Source organism: Eretmochelys imbricata, chromosome 1 (assembly GCF_965152235.1).
Source record: "Eretmochelys imbricata isolate rEreImb1 chromosome 1, rEreImb1.hap1, whole genome shotgun sequence".
NCBI classification, from domain to species: domain Eukaryota; kingdom Metazoa; phylum Chordata; order Testudines; family Cheloniidae; genus Eretmochelys; species Eretmochelys imbricata.
The window spans coordinates 154,131,538-154,144,379 of record NC_135572.1 but is presented as its reverse complement, the minus strand read 5'-3'; the positions used below and the strand labels follow the sequence as shown (position 1 = coordinate 154,144,379).

The following is a 12,842-nucleotide window of genomic DNA, read 5'->3' as shown; positions in this document are numbered from 1 at the left end:
AGTAACATGTTTTTAGAGTCATACTATTGAACATTTAGGAGGGTATTTAAAATCACCGATACTCTGGGTACCATAGTGTGCCTGCTAAAATAGTTGTGAACAGAAGTGTGTGCGCCTGCACTCAAACTGCACTCTGAATCTCCCTGCCTCATTCAGCCCTGTATCCAAATGTATTAGCCCTCATTGTGGGAACTACTTTTAACATGTCACTCCCAGCCATTATACATTGTTAGGGTCAAATTTAATTGGCCCCTCAGGAAGCCATACCTTTTACGTACATCCCCAAATATATCAATCAAAACACTTCACAGGTTTATGTAGGGGCTTCATTAGCACAATTAACCATAGAGGTATCCATCTGGTACTCAAAACAGCCCCATATACTTTCCCTTTCCAAGGTCGGCCTGGATGTAAAATCAGGGGAAATAAGACGTCCCAATTCCAGCCAAAGCAATTCGGTAGCTCAGAACAGTACTATGCAGCAGGAAGTAGTCCTCCCCTCATTTCTCCACTTCTTCTGGTCCAGTGAATTGTGACCTACCATATGTGTGGCCAACATTTGCTTCAGCCGTTTTAGCACATCCTCCCCAAGGCCTACATCTTTTGGGAGGATGGGCAAGGCCTGAGCTCCCGCAGCTTGGCCAGAGGGCCTGAGTGGAAGGTTGGCATAGGCATGTTTGAGGTAGACTTCAGCTAATGCTGACCCAAAATACATCCGCCTTTTTTTAAAAAAAGAGCTGTAATGTGTTTTAATGGTAAACAGTATAATGGCTATGTGACTTGACGTTAAAAGGGCCCATTAAAAAATAGCTGTTGGTAGCTGAAGTCGGAAGATCCAGTCGGGAAGAAAATATGTGAAATGTAAGTTTTAAACGATCACTTTCCCCATAAGTTAGTGAGGTGGGGAGAGAGGAGCGGGCCCTCCTGAGCAGACATTTCAAGGTTGTTTTATTTTAGCTATAGAAAGAACCCGTTACTATGAGATCGCATATTCAATAAACTGTATTGGCTCTCCTCTTTATACAAATTGCTGGTATGAAAGGAAAGCAAGCCTATATGCATGGAGGCAGGCATAAGCTAGTGAGATCAGGTTTCCGACTGAGCTCCCGGAGGAGAAGTGAGCATTTGATTGAAGCTACACTTGGTTCTTCGTTCCCAGGGGACAGCAGCCCTGAAACACGAGAGCTCTCCCTCCCTCCCTCCCTCTCTCTCTCTTCTTCCTCTAAAAGCCTTTGTGCTGAAAGAGCTTCAGTAGGCACGAATCGCTGGTCTCTCACAAGAATGTGTTGCAGCCTTTGCTGACATTGTTTTGTTAGCAATGGGTTTTACCAGGCAAGCAGATTCTTAGCTCCGTACAGGCAATGAATAGTCGATGCCACCAACCTGCAAATACCTACTGGAATAATTTACAGGGGAAGCTGGTTGGGAAGTTCAGTGCAGACCTACCATGTCAGCAGTAGCCACTGTGCCTGCCTTGAGAAACGTTAACCTTTAGCAATACTTGGGCCCAGATGAAAATGCTCTTTTAAAACAAAACAAAAAATCGTCAGTCTTTTCTTGCAGCCAGTCACAAAGCTATATATTGTGCATCTGCGTGCCGGCTCTCATAGTCTCTTTATCAAATTTAATCTATTTTAAAACTCTTAGGCGAATACGCTTACTGTTAAACATTTCTGTAAAGATATACATTCCAATTAATCATACATAATTTAGCCAAGAATAAATTAAATCAGTCAGTTCTAGCGAAATCTCCACCTTTCCCTTCGCAACAGAAAATTTGCACAGAATGGGAGAGATACTAGCACAAGTGTAATCAATGAAAGAGCAGGCAACTTATAGCTAAGCTGCTGTTTAATTATTGTACAGAGTATTTCACAAGGAAAGTTTGATTTCCATCAGAATAGTAGATTTTTAAAGTAGGAAAAGAGAAACTGCACGTGCATGATTTAAGGTTCAGTTTAGAAACATTCTTAAGACTTGAGTGGAATCAATAGAAGTGACCGTTTATTTTAACTGGATATATGGAGATAGAAAATAAAGTACTACTTCTGTTCAAGTGTTTGGGACAATAAGGGATGTCCATTGTGGGATAATCAATAAATGTGCAGAGCTCAAAGCAAGAGGGAGGTGGAAGGGTGCAGGAAACCCAAGGGTAGTCATGTAAGTATGACGCACAGCCCGTTTCATTTGCTATGTCAAACTAGAGGCAAACAGATTTGACTCAATATCTTAAAATCTAATCGTAGTTACTTTACTCACTCCAAAAAGTCACTGGGGATATCAACCTGAGCAAAGCCATCTGGAATGGTCCATTATGGAGATTCGGTATTGTAATGCAGCTAAAGCGGATTGCTCCTTACTATAGGCCTTAATGATGGGGAAACTTTATAACAAAAATATCTTAAGTCATAAAGTGAGGTTTATACTTAAAGAGGAACTGGGGTGCAATTTGCACCGATACTGACGATTATGGAAAGTCAGTTTAATACAAAATAAAGGAAACTTGTCCTCACCCCTATGGGGGCAGTTACTGGTATCCATTCAGTCGTGACATTTCTGCAGCAGAACAAGGGGCCTTAAGCTTCCAAACGCTACAATGACCGAGACATAGTGAGGGGCACGGCGTACTTTACACGAGAAAGTCAAAGCTGCAGCTTTGGGGCTTCTTGTGACGGGAAATCAGAAACAATTGAAGTTGTGACAAAACTTTATTATCAAGGAAAAGTGTGTGCGCGCGCGCGCGTGCTTGGTCTGTCTCGAGTTTGGAGAAAAACTGAAATATCCTCTGGTGGGGAAATTAATAAAAGGAACTCCACTGTATCGGACAGCAGCAAGATTCTGTTCGAAAAATCGGATGAAACAAACAGAGTTCTCTCCACAGTAGGAGTGGGGTAGAGGGGGTTCCTTGTTTGGACTAAACCAGCTGCAGTAGTTGATGCTACAGCACTGAAGGCAGACACAATGCTGCTGTTGTTGGTTTGATCTCGAACTGTGGATTGTTAGTCTGGATTTAACTATGCGGTGTGTGTGGGGGGGATGTGAAGGCTGTTTACAGCTAGTGCAAATAATGTGACAGCTGTTGGAGCGCGAGTAGCCCGCGCCTCTTCGGCACCTACAACAAAGCTCTCACTATGCAGGCAGCAGTAGCACGGCAGAGCGCTCGCACAGATAGCGGCCGCGCAGATTAAGAACTAATGAGCTGGGGGGGGGGGGAAGAGAGTTGCTTTTTAATGTAATAATTCGCGAGAGGTGTGATTTTTCTCATCACAACTTGTGTGCACGGACCTGGGCTAAATTTCAGACAGACCCCCAGATATCGCAGTTGAGTAATACACCTGTAGGGGAAAAGCTCTTCCTGGAGTGGAGGGTCTCTCTAAAACAAGAGACTCTATATAGATATGACTTCAATTCCTTTTGTTAGACTTGAGAGAGAGTCTAAAGGTCAGATTCTGCCCTGGCCGTCAGCAAGGGCAAACGCACTGACAACAGCAGGCTGCTTTGGAGTCTAAACCAGCTCGGAATTTGGCAAAAAAATATGTTGTCTACTAAGCCGTGCTCCCTTTCCTGGAAGTGCTGAAATTTGCATATACCGGGCCAGATCCTATTGAAGGCAATAGCAAAGTTCCCGTTGCATTCCCTGAGAAGAAAAGCAGGCCCTGTGGTGCAGGGGATTGTACACATGGGAGGATGATGTTCTGAATTTCCCATAGACTGAGCTGAGGATGTGAGATGACTCCAACTTGGATAGCATTTCTCAAAAACAATATGCTGAATTGCATTGTTTGTTTTTAATGCAGGTGCTGCTGTAAAACAAAGTTGTTATTCTGAGATCAGTTGTAGGCATTCTCAGCTCAACTAGACTGTATGTTGTCAGGAAGGTGTGTAAGATTCTGGGTCAAAAACAGCTCCAAACAAGTAAAAATGAGACAGTAATTGATCAGGCTATCGCTCTTAAAACAAAGGCCTTTGAAACTTAAAGAGAAAATTCACTACCTATTTCTGTCTGTCCTTCAGGTTTCCTTATGTATCCAAACTCAGCCCACAGCCTTTATGGAAGTCTCCCAAAAGTCAGATGGAGTTTTGTATGATTAAGAACTGTAGGATCTGGCCTGTATTTTCAAATTAGGTAGTTTTAACTGCAACAGAGAATCCTTATGTTTTTACACACAAAGTAACCTCTAAAATCTATTTTTCTTTGGCCTGGAACTCTCTAGAAAGACTTTATTTCACACAGTGAGTATAATTTTTGTTTAAGGGTGACTACCTTTATTATCTTTCTTCGGTCTCCCTTTTTTTTTCTTCTTATGCTGTTGAGTCTTTATGAATAACGCTGTGCTATTGACGGTGGAAATTACTCCAATAGTAATTCAATAATCTTAGCGTCAATGCTATAAATTAATCTTTCATATGACGTATGCCATTTCTGTAGGAACATTGCTTGCGAAACTAGTTTCGCCTTGAAGCTAAGGCGGAAAGATAAACAAGTCTACGTCGCCAAAATACTGGCACTCTCTTCCTTCTTCCAAATCTTTTAAAGTCACGGAGCAGTATTTCCAGGATTATAGTGTTGCCTCTGCGGAGGGACTGTCGCTGGCTTTAAAAAAAGCTAATGCAAATTAGAGAAAAATAATTTTCTTTCAGAGATATGCAATGTATTAGTCACTTGTTATCGTGCTTAGAGGCAGACCTCATTTGCGCGTCTGCCAACTCGCTCACATCTGCTCAGAGCTGTTCAGGGCATTTTAACCTTGGCGGTGTAGTGCTGTAGTCCCACGGATCAAGAGCGAGTAATTAAAGCTCTAAGCAGCAGCAAAAATTCATAGCCGCCCATCTGCATAGCAGTTGCTTCAGTGTTTTGTTTTGGTGCCGAGTTCTAAGACGAAAAAGCAGAGATTGCAATGGTCCTTAGTGTTTCCCTGTACGACCGATGTCTGAGTGAGTCTTCCTACAACTGTGGGGTATTAACGCAGAGGAACATCGCAAAAGTTTGTACAGAAAGCCTGGCTTTGCTTTTACAGTAACTTTCGGATTCACGTAATAAACGTACGATTCTGCTGTTTGAAGAAGAGTCTTAAAATCAGATGACTGGCACATGCCTACCTGCTCTCTATAGGATAACTGTTTCTTTAAACGGTCTGAAGAAGATGATGTGAGGGTTTGGGACCAGTAGTTATGTAGAAACCTATAGACGTGCGCGCAGCTGCTTGTTTATAACTGCTGTCTAAAATGTTCCGTGATTTTTCAGAAGTACTCGGAAAGTATTTCCCAAGAGGGGGAAACATTCGCATTGTAAACACTATATATATTTTGAGGCGGGGTGGTACTCTTCAAGTATTGCTAAGCATACGCCGACTGAGTTGTTTGTAAGCCGCTCCAACTTCCCAAGCGCTTTTCTTAAATGATCGCTGAATATAACTGTCCATCTTGTGTCTAAAACGGTGCAGTTGAGTCCCCCGCCCCTCTCCCTCCAAACAAACCTTGCTGCATAGACAAAGTCCTGCGGGGAGCAGAAGGATCTCAGGCTAGTTAAGCTAGATAAAACGTTAGACAGAGGAGCAAGTTTAATATCTCGCTGCCGGCGCGCCGGCCATTTGCTGTATAATGAGTAGCTGCTTTACTCTCCGGAGAGAATCGCCTTCAAACTGCCTCCTCCTGGTGATAGGTTGTGTGTCTGTCTGGGGAAAGGGGGGGAGGGGGCTGCTCCTAATCAATCAGCATCTCAAAGCTGTTGCTCCGTAAATGAGGGAACCACAGGCACTGTCAGCCACAATTATGCAAAATCAACTCGTCCGTGATCAATATCTGCTAACGTCCCCTGTGGATACTGCGGGGGGTCGGAGGGGTGCTCCCCCACCGTACGGTACAGCGTGAGCAGCTGACTGCGAGAGAAAGCAACGTGGATCGGGGCGGTCAGAGGAAAACCAAGGGCGTATGTCCCATTAATCATTCTAGCAGGGGGTGCCGTGTGGGGAGGAGAAGGGGCCCGGAACGGTGGTATTTATAGCCAGATAATGCTGCGGAAATGAGTGCACCATTTCGCTCGGTTCTCACAGAAACAGGCGGACTTATCTATTCAATGTGTAGGGGTATTTTTTTTTCCAACCTGAAGTTTCCTGTCGGCAAAATAAGTGGGAAGGGTGGGATGGAAAACGCGTTTGTTCAGGGAGCTGAGTTAGATGTGCACAGCGAGCGTGGCCAAAGCCAGCCGTGTGTGTGGAGGGAAAGGTGGCTAAAGGTGTGTGTTTGTTTGTTCTTAAAAGCAATAGCCATACTAAATCAACCCAACATGGAAAGCTCCTGAGGTGTAAGGACTCTGAAGGGTTAATGGGGTGAGGGAGCCCGGCCCTGCGCGCTCTCCCTTCTCCCCGAGACTCCGCTCGGCGGATGCAATGTTCGCTTAATTACCTGAAATGCACATTTGTGCCAGGCCGGCTGTATCTATCTCTCTCCTGCTGCTCCTTCTGCGCAGCTCAGGCTCGGCTGCTGCCTGTTGTCTCTGGCGGCAGCAACGGCGGAAACCCTCGCTCCTCTGTGTGTCTCTAAAATGGCGCGGACGGTCTAGGAAGTGAGAGATGCAGACGAGGGGATCGGTGACAGAGGGAGCCTAAACTATCGCTTGGAAAGGGGGTCAAGACTGTGGCTAAGGGCCATCGATAAAAGGGGTTTAGATCTAGTGGCTCTGTGGCGTATGGTGCAGGAGCTGCCTTCTCTGGCAAGCATGTCCGCCTAGCTACCTCTCCCCCCCGCTCATCTCCTCCCCGGAGGAGGAGGAGGGGGCGTTATTAATGTCGCTGCTGGAGAAGTGGCAGGATGAAATGCGAAGCTGCCCTTCGCGATTTATACTCTAGAACACCCCCCCCCCCCCGCCCCCCGTGGAGCCGAAGCCTTTTCCGCTTCAGCTCCGCCATTCACACAAGGGAAATGTGTGGCGGGCGGAGAGACGCAGAAGCGCAATGGAACTGGTGTCGCCACTCACCGCTTGCCAAGTACACGTTTCAGCGGTGACCCTTCTAACACTCTCCCAGGGTGGCCCGGGGAGGGTCAGCTCCCCTGTGTCAAGGCCCCTCTTCACCCTAAGCAACCCCAGCTTGGGTGCCAGCCGTGTCTCTGCTTCAGGAAATAAAATATCCTCCTTTCCCCCCACCTCCTCGATGTATTTCTGTGTGTGTGTGTGTGGGGGGGGGGGAGGGGGGGTCGGGTCAAGCATGTGCCCCACGCTGAAGCAGATCTAATTAACCTGCAGACGCCGGCACCTCTGTGAACTCACCAAAGTGAGCCGGGTGCTCCCTTCCCAGCCCCATGTGCCGGGGGGGTTCTCCCTAAAATAGGTGGGGTGGTTCCCCAGCGGATCAGCGCTGGCAGGGAAGGCTGGGACTCTGTCGCGTACGTGGGCGAGACGGCCAGGGTTATTTGAAGGCTCGCCAGCCATTTTAACTTTCCCTCGTTGGCCTCCTCTCCGCCGCCCTTCCTCCGATCCCAGGTTTATCATTAATTTAAAACTTTTGTTTGCAAATGGCGGTGAGAGCGCGGCACCGCTTCGCCTGGTAGCGTAGGCAGCTGCTGGGGGCTGGACTGGGGGAGAGAGCGGGGCCGCGCCGCGCCGCGGAGTTACTTTCTGTGGCAGGCTCAGACGCGCGAGAGAGACCGAGCGGAGCCGCCGCACGTGAACCGAGCGCTGCTGCTCTGCCTCCTCCCGGGAGCGTCTGGCGGTGAAGCGTCCCCTGCCCGCGCCCCTGATCACGCACCGAGGCGGAGAAAGGGGTGCGTGCGGGAGGGCTCCCACACGGGGCAGGGAATCGTCACTGGGCCAGGCATGGAGGGACAGTGCTTGGCCGTGAATGGGGAGGGACTGAAGTCCTCGTTGCCTTCCTGCCCCGTGTCCCCGGCCCCCGGGAGGCCCTCGTATCCTTCGCCCCAGTGGGAAACACCCTCCTCGGCCCCCTAGTGTCTAATGCCTCCTCCCCCTCCCCCCCCCTTTGATCCTCTCTGTCGGCCCCAGGGCCGGGGGCTTGCCCTTTGCGGCCCTCCCCCGCGAATCCAATCGCTGGCAGCTGGAGAGCCGCAGACAGAGGCCACAGTCATCTCTGCCTCCCCACTTCCCCCTCCCGCGGCTGCAGCGTCTGTCTGTCTGTCTGTGGGTGGAGTCCCTCTGGGCGCACCCTTGTCCCCGTCCTCTTCCCAATGTAGCTGATGCCGAGCAGCAGCTCTGACTGCCCTCAGATGGCTCCGCCGCGTTTTGTTTACACTGTAGAAAGTCCTGATAGCCTCGCTACACGTGACTGTGTGGGAGCCTCGGCAGGAAAGAGGAGTCAACACGCAGAGGAAAGAGGTTGTTTTAAAATCTTAAAATAGACACCGACCCTCGTGTGTGTGTTTCTTAAACCGAAATGCACTAGTGTTATGCATGACTCAATATGTATTTTAAATCGGTTTAGAGACCTAGCTGGCACATTTGTACTTAGCTTTATGGTTAAATGAAATGCCACACGTCACGGGTAAAGGTCAAACTTCTTTTTCTAATCCCCAGATCCATGCGGCGGCTACTTAGCCTGCTGCTTCCTAGCCTGGCTTGCAAAATGTGTGTCAAATCAGTGATGCTGTGTAGATCTTTCAAAATATACCTCGGGTATTTTTTAGTTTAAAAAACCCTCCCCTTTAACCGCTGGTCTAATATTGGACCGCCGCTGCCAAAGCTGTACACTCGGTATCAAACTTGCAATATGGTGTCTTTAAAGTAATTTCTAACACCGGTGTCGGTAATTGTATAACTTGTAAATATGTTAGCCATAGGTATAAGAGAAACGAGGTGGCTAAACACGTTTACAAGCAGCTGTCCGTATTTAGGCTTCTAAATACTGTAGGAGTCCTGCTCTATAAATCAAAGTCCGGCTGAACAGTTTGGTCTAATCGAAGTCGATTGCTATGAATCCCCAGTCCCTTTTCACTTCTCTTAGGGATTTTCACAGACCTAGAAAGGATCATTCCAGTGGCCTGGAGACAATCAGGACGGGGTAATTTATTGCACTATTTTCATTTCCGAAGGTCAGATTGTTTGTTTGACTACCTCTTGCTCTGTCGGTGCCACTTGCTTACTACATTACTTGCAGACTTTAACCCATGAAGCTTTCTAGCCGCCTGCAGTCCCATTGAGGGTGGGTCTGTGGCTTTTGCAGTGGAAACTGGCGAGCTGCCAGAAGGAGCTGGAGGTGGAAAGAGTAAAGGCGCCAAAAGGGAACTCGTGCGCCGCTGCATTCTCTCCCCTTCCTGGCTCTCTGCAGCTGCCAGTCCCCAGCCGGGCGTCCTCTCCTCTCCTTACCCTGCTTTCACCTTTTCCACTTGTTCCTAATCAAGAAGACGTCCTCACAATAGTGACTCAAGGGAAGTGGGGGGAGGGGCAAGGCGCTACCACTTTATACACTGGCTTCCCTGCCCAAGAGGCAAGAATGAGCGGCGGCGTCCCCTGGCCCCCGGCATCGGGTTTTTCTAGTTTCCAAGCCAGGAGTGTGTTAACAAAACTTTGCTGCTGCTGCTGCTGCTGCTGGCGTCAATGGCTGCCAAAAGTCTGTTGACGTTGCGAGGGAGACCCAAACGTTTCCCTTTTTTAATCAAATGCCCAAACCGCGCTGTGTGTGCCTGTCTCTGCATCGCGGAGCTCTGGCTGCGTGCGGAGAGCGCCGAGGACTGGGTGTTCCGGGCACCAGCGCTGCCGTCTCAGGCTGCCTGGCAGTGAGGGGAAGGGGGCAAGAGAAAAAAGGAGCCAGGTTAGTGTTTTTAAGTGCTTTTAACACGCCGGCAGTGCTCTGACATTGCGTGTGTATCACGCTCTATATATAGCGCCAAAGGGCTCGACCCGCCAGACACCTCCAGGAGGAAATTCCACCCTGTCTCACAGGAGGCTGAATTCTGCTGGGCAACCCCGGTAGCAGGCTAGTTTCCGAGGAGTTGGCGGAGCAGCGATCGGTAATTCCTGCCCCCGAGGGGAACGGGCTTTCCAGTCCGTGCTGGTACGTACGCGAGAGCTGCACGGCAGCAGCTGCAGCGTTGACTCTCGTGCGGAGGCGGCGGGGTCTCGCACCGACTGACTCCGGACTGGATAAACCAGCTTGGAAGTAGCCGGCCGTGGTGTGGATGTTTCGGGAAACTGGATCCGAGTTGGGCGGGCAAGGGTTTAAACGCGTCCTTTATTGCCCTGGCCGTAGTCACACCCGCACAGTTCTGTGTTCTGGAGCGCGGCCGCGAACGCTCCAGCCCAGAGATCGGGGCGATCCGCGGAGGAAAATACCCAAGGAGCCGCGTTTCTCCCTCTCCCTGCGGGGAGGGTGGCGGACCCGCTGTAAATGGAGGGCGGGAGCCCCCTCTCCCCCCTTGCGTATTAAATGCTTCAAGGTTGGTGGAAGCGACAGAGGGATTTGCCTGCTGACAAGGGGGTGCTGGGGGGAGGTGGATTATTTGTAACGCTGAGGGGAGCCATCCCCGAGGGCGGTGGGTCACCCTCCTTCATCTTGCGACCCCTTGTCCGCAGAGGGAAAAAAGGAGTCGGAAGAGTTAAAGTCTCTTGCTTGTTGCAATGAAATTATGGCTGGCAGTGGCGCCGCTGTTTGTTCAACAGACCTCCACTTTTAAACAGTTCACAAAAAGTTCATCAGGGCGGCGATTATAAATACATACACACGTACGTATCCACAGCACAGCGCGACCCCGAAAGCGATCGCCAAGCCACCGCCTCCCCCCTCCGCTCCGAAAGGATAACTGGGATCAGTGTAGCCCTGTTAGAGGGCATTAATATTGCACGCCCTCTAGAAGCTGCTCAGCTGCACACGCGAAACGAGTGTGTGCGCGCGCGGGGGACGTGTCTTCGCTCACTCAGGGGATTGCAGTGGTGCTTTGGAGAGAGGATTGCAACATATTTCTTTGCAAGCGCTCAGTAGCAGGTCTGTGCTTCCAGCCGCACGCAGCCTGCCGGCACAGACACCTCGGCCTCAGGCAAACTTCGTGCAGCTGGGGGATGAGGGGTGGTTCTTGGCTTGCAGTCGAAAAGTAGGGTGTGTTTTTTAAATACTTCGGGCGTTGGCTGCTTTATTATTGGGCCCTTTGAGTTTGATCTCTTGTCTTGCCGGATCCAGCGAGTGAACCTTGAAGCCGCGAACGTAATTTTTAGTATTTCATTCTTTGCAAATGGCAGGGGCTTGACAGGCTTTAATTCAGGCACCGCAGCTGATGTTAATGATACACTTCCAGTGAGGAAACGAGGAGCATTAGCAGTTCCGCTAATGAGTAATATCAGTCTGCCTTTCGTGCCCTCCGTTTAAAAAAGGGAGAGCAGTGGGCCCCTTTACACACAGCCATATCTATTTGGACTTTGTGTCCATTCCTTACAGATGAGGCAGCGCACGGGGCGGCTACTAACCGTCTGTAAAACCCTAAATCACTCTCTCCATGCTGCTGCTCTATTGAAAACATTACGAGCCGTGCATCTGGAAACCAGTAAATCTGTCCAGAAACCGTCTTTCCAGTGAAATAACTCCTTTTGAATGATAGTGCGCTATCTAATCTCTACAGATTTTTGTGTCCTCACTGCAGGTTTTGTGGACTTCATTATTGAAAGCTAACAGTTCTGGAGGGAGGAGGGGAAACATGCTATTTCATTAATATACATTTGTTCCAGGCATAGGGCTTTACACAAAAGACTTCTCTAAGGAAAGGAGGAAAAAAAATGTTTGAGAACACGGGGCTTTCCTGCCGTTTTATTTCCTGAATCTCTCTGAACGGGTGTGAAGTGGTGTGTTAAACACATAATCTGGAGTTCTTCCCCATTAAATAGCAAAGTAATCATTTGCATATCGTGGACTCGGACAAAGGAAATGAGTTTACTCGAGAAGCATATATGCTCTGGGAAACGTTATGGATTAAATTCCCCATGGTCAACCATCCATTACTGGCTTGTCTGCATGTGTAAAAAGAATGTCGTGCCTCCCGTTTGAAGGACTCTATTTTTGTAAGAGAGGAAGAGCTGAGGGATATCCTGTGCATTACAGTCTCCCCCTACTTATTAACCCAGCATTTAACAGCAGGATGCAGGCTGAAGCTCAGTCAAAAGAAACGACTCAACCTCCAAAGAGCAATTAAAATCCTGCACTGGAATAAATCATGCGCCGCGATAATCCTGTTAATAAAACGCAGCTTGTCCTGACACTTCACTCATGCAGCAAACTAGAATTTAATGGGGGTGGCGATGGCATTAGAAAGGGAAGAAAAGGCATTCCCCCTCCGTCGCTAGACGCGACAATCCGGTTACCTTTCACCTGCCTTTGCTGCTGCACCACACCGCGCCTATCCTCTCGGGCTGCTAATACTCCTCCAGCGAGCCTGCTAATGATTCCTTTCTCTGGAGTAAGCAGGCGTCATTTGAATTACTGAAAGCACTCGCAGCAGCTCCAATGCAAAAGCCATCAGGGTTTGGTGCTTAATCAAATCAAGGGGTGGGGAGCTCAGCAACCCACTTGCTATTTTTAACCCATGTGCAAACGTTAGAAGGGAGTTTTCCTTTAGCTCTGTTCCGCAGAAGCGCCTCTTCAGTTTAACTCGTACCGTACGAGCTTTCTCAGTAGTTAGCAGGGTGGGTGATATAGAAGGTATATACTTGTTGTTGTAATGCACTTTCTGCTCTTGTGTATTCCTAACGTAGATTTTTTTTTTCTCCCCAGTTTAAAACGTACTATCCAGCGCGCAGAATCTCTCCTTATTTGGGTGTACATAAGGTGCATGGAGCACTTTTGGGGAACAGTGTTGACTTTGCCAGTCCAATTGTTTCTCAGTTCAAATTAAATGCATTGGAGAAACTT

The 12,842-nt window shown here is 48.7% G+C and overlaps 1 protein-coding gene across 7 annotated transcripts in view; it reads left to right on the top strand.

Moving 5' to 3' along the window:
• The window catches only part of BCOR (BCL6 corepressor), a 67,809-nt gene that overhangs the window by 7,711 nt on the left and 47,256 nt on the right, over positions 1-12,842 (top strand). The window contains exon 1 of one of the 7 annotated variants that reach the window (XM_077817293.1): positions 9,639-9,761. The exons of the other annotated variants lie outside the window; for them this stretch is intronic. The gene's annotated coding sequence lies outside the window, so the exon portion shown is untranslated. Of the gene's footprint in view, positions 1-9,638; positions 9,762-12,842 lie in introns of those variants that run through there. 7 annotated transcript variants of the gene reach the window in all.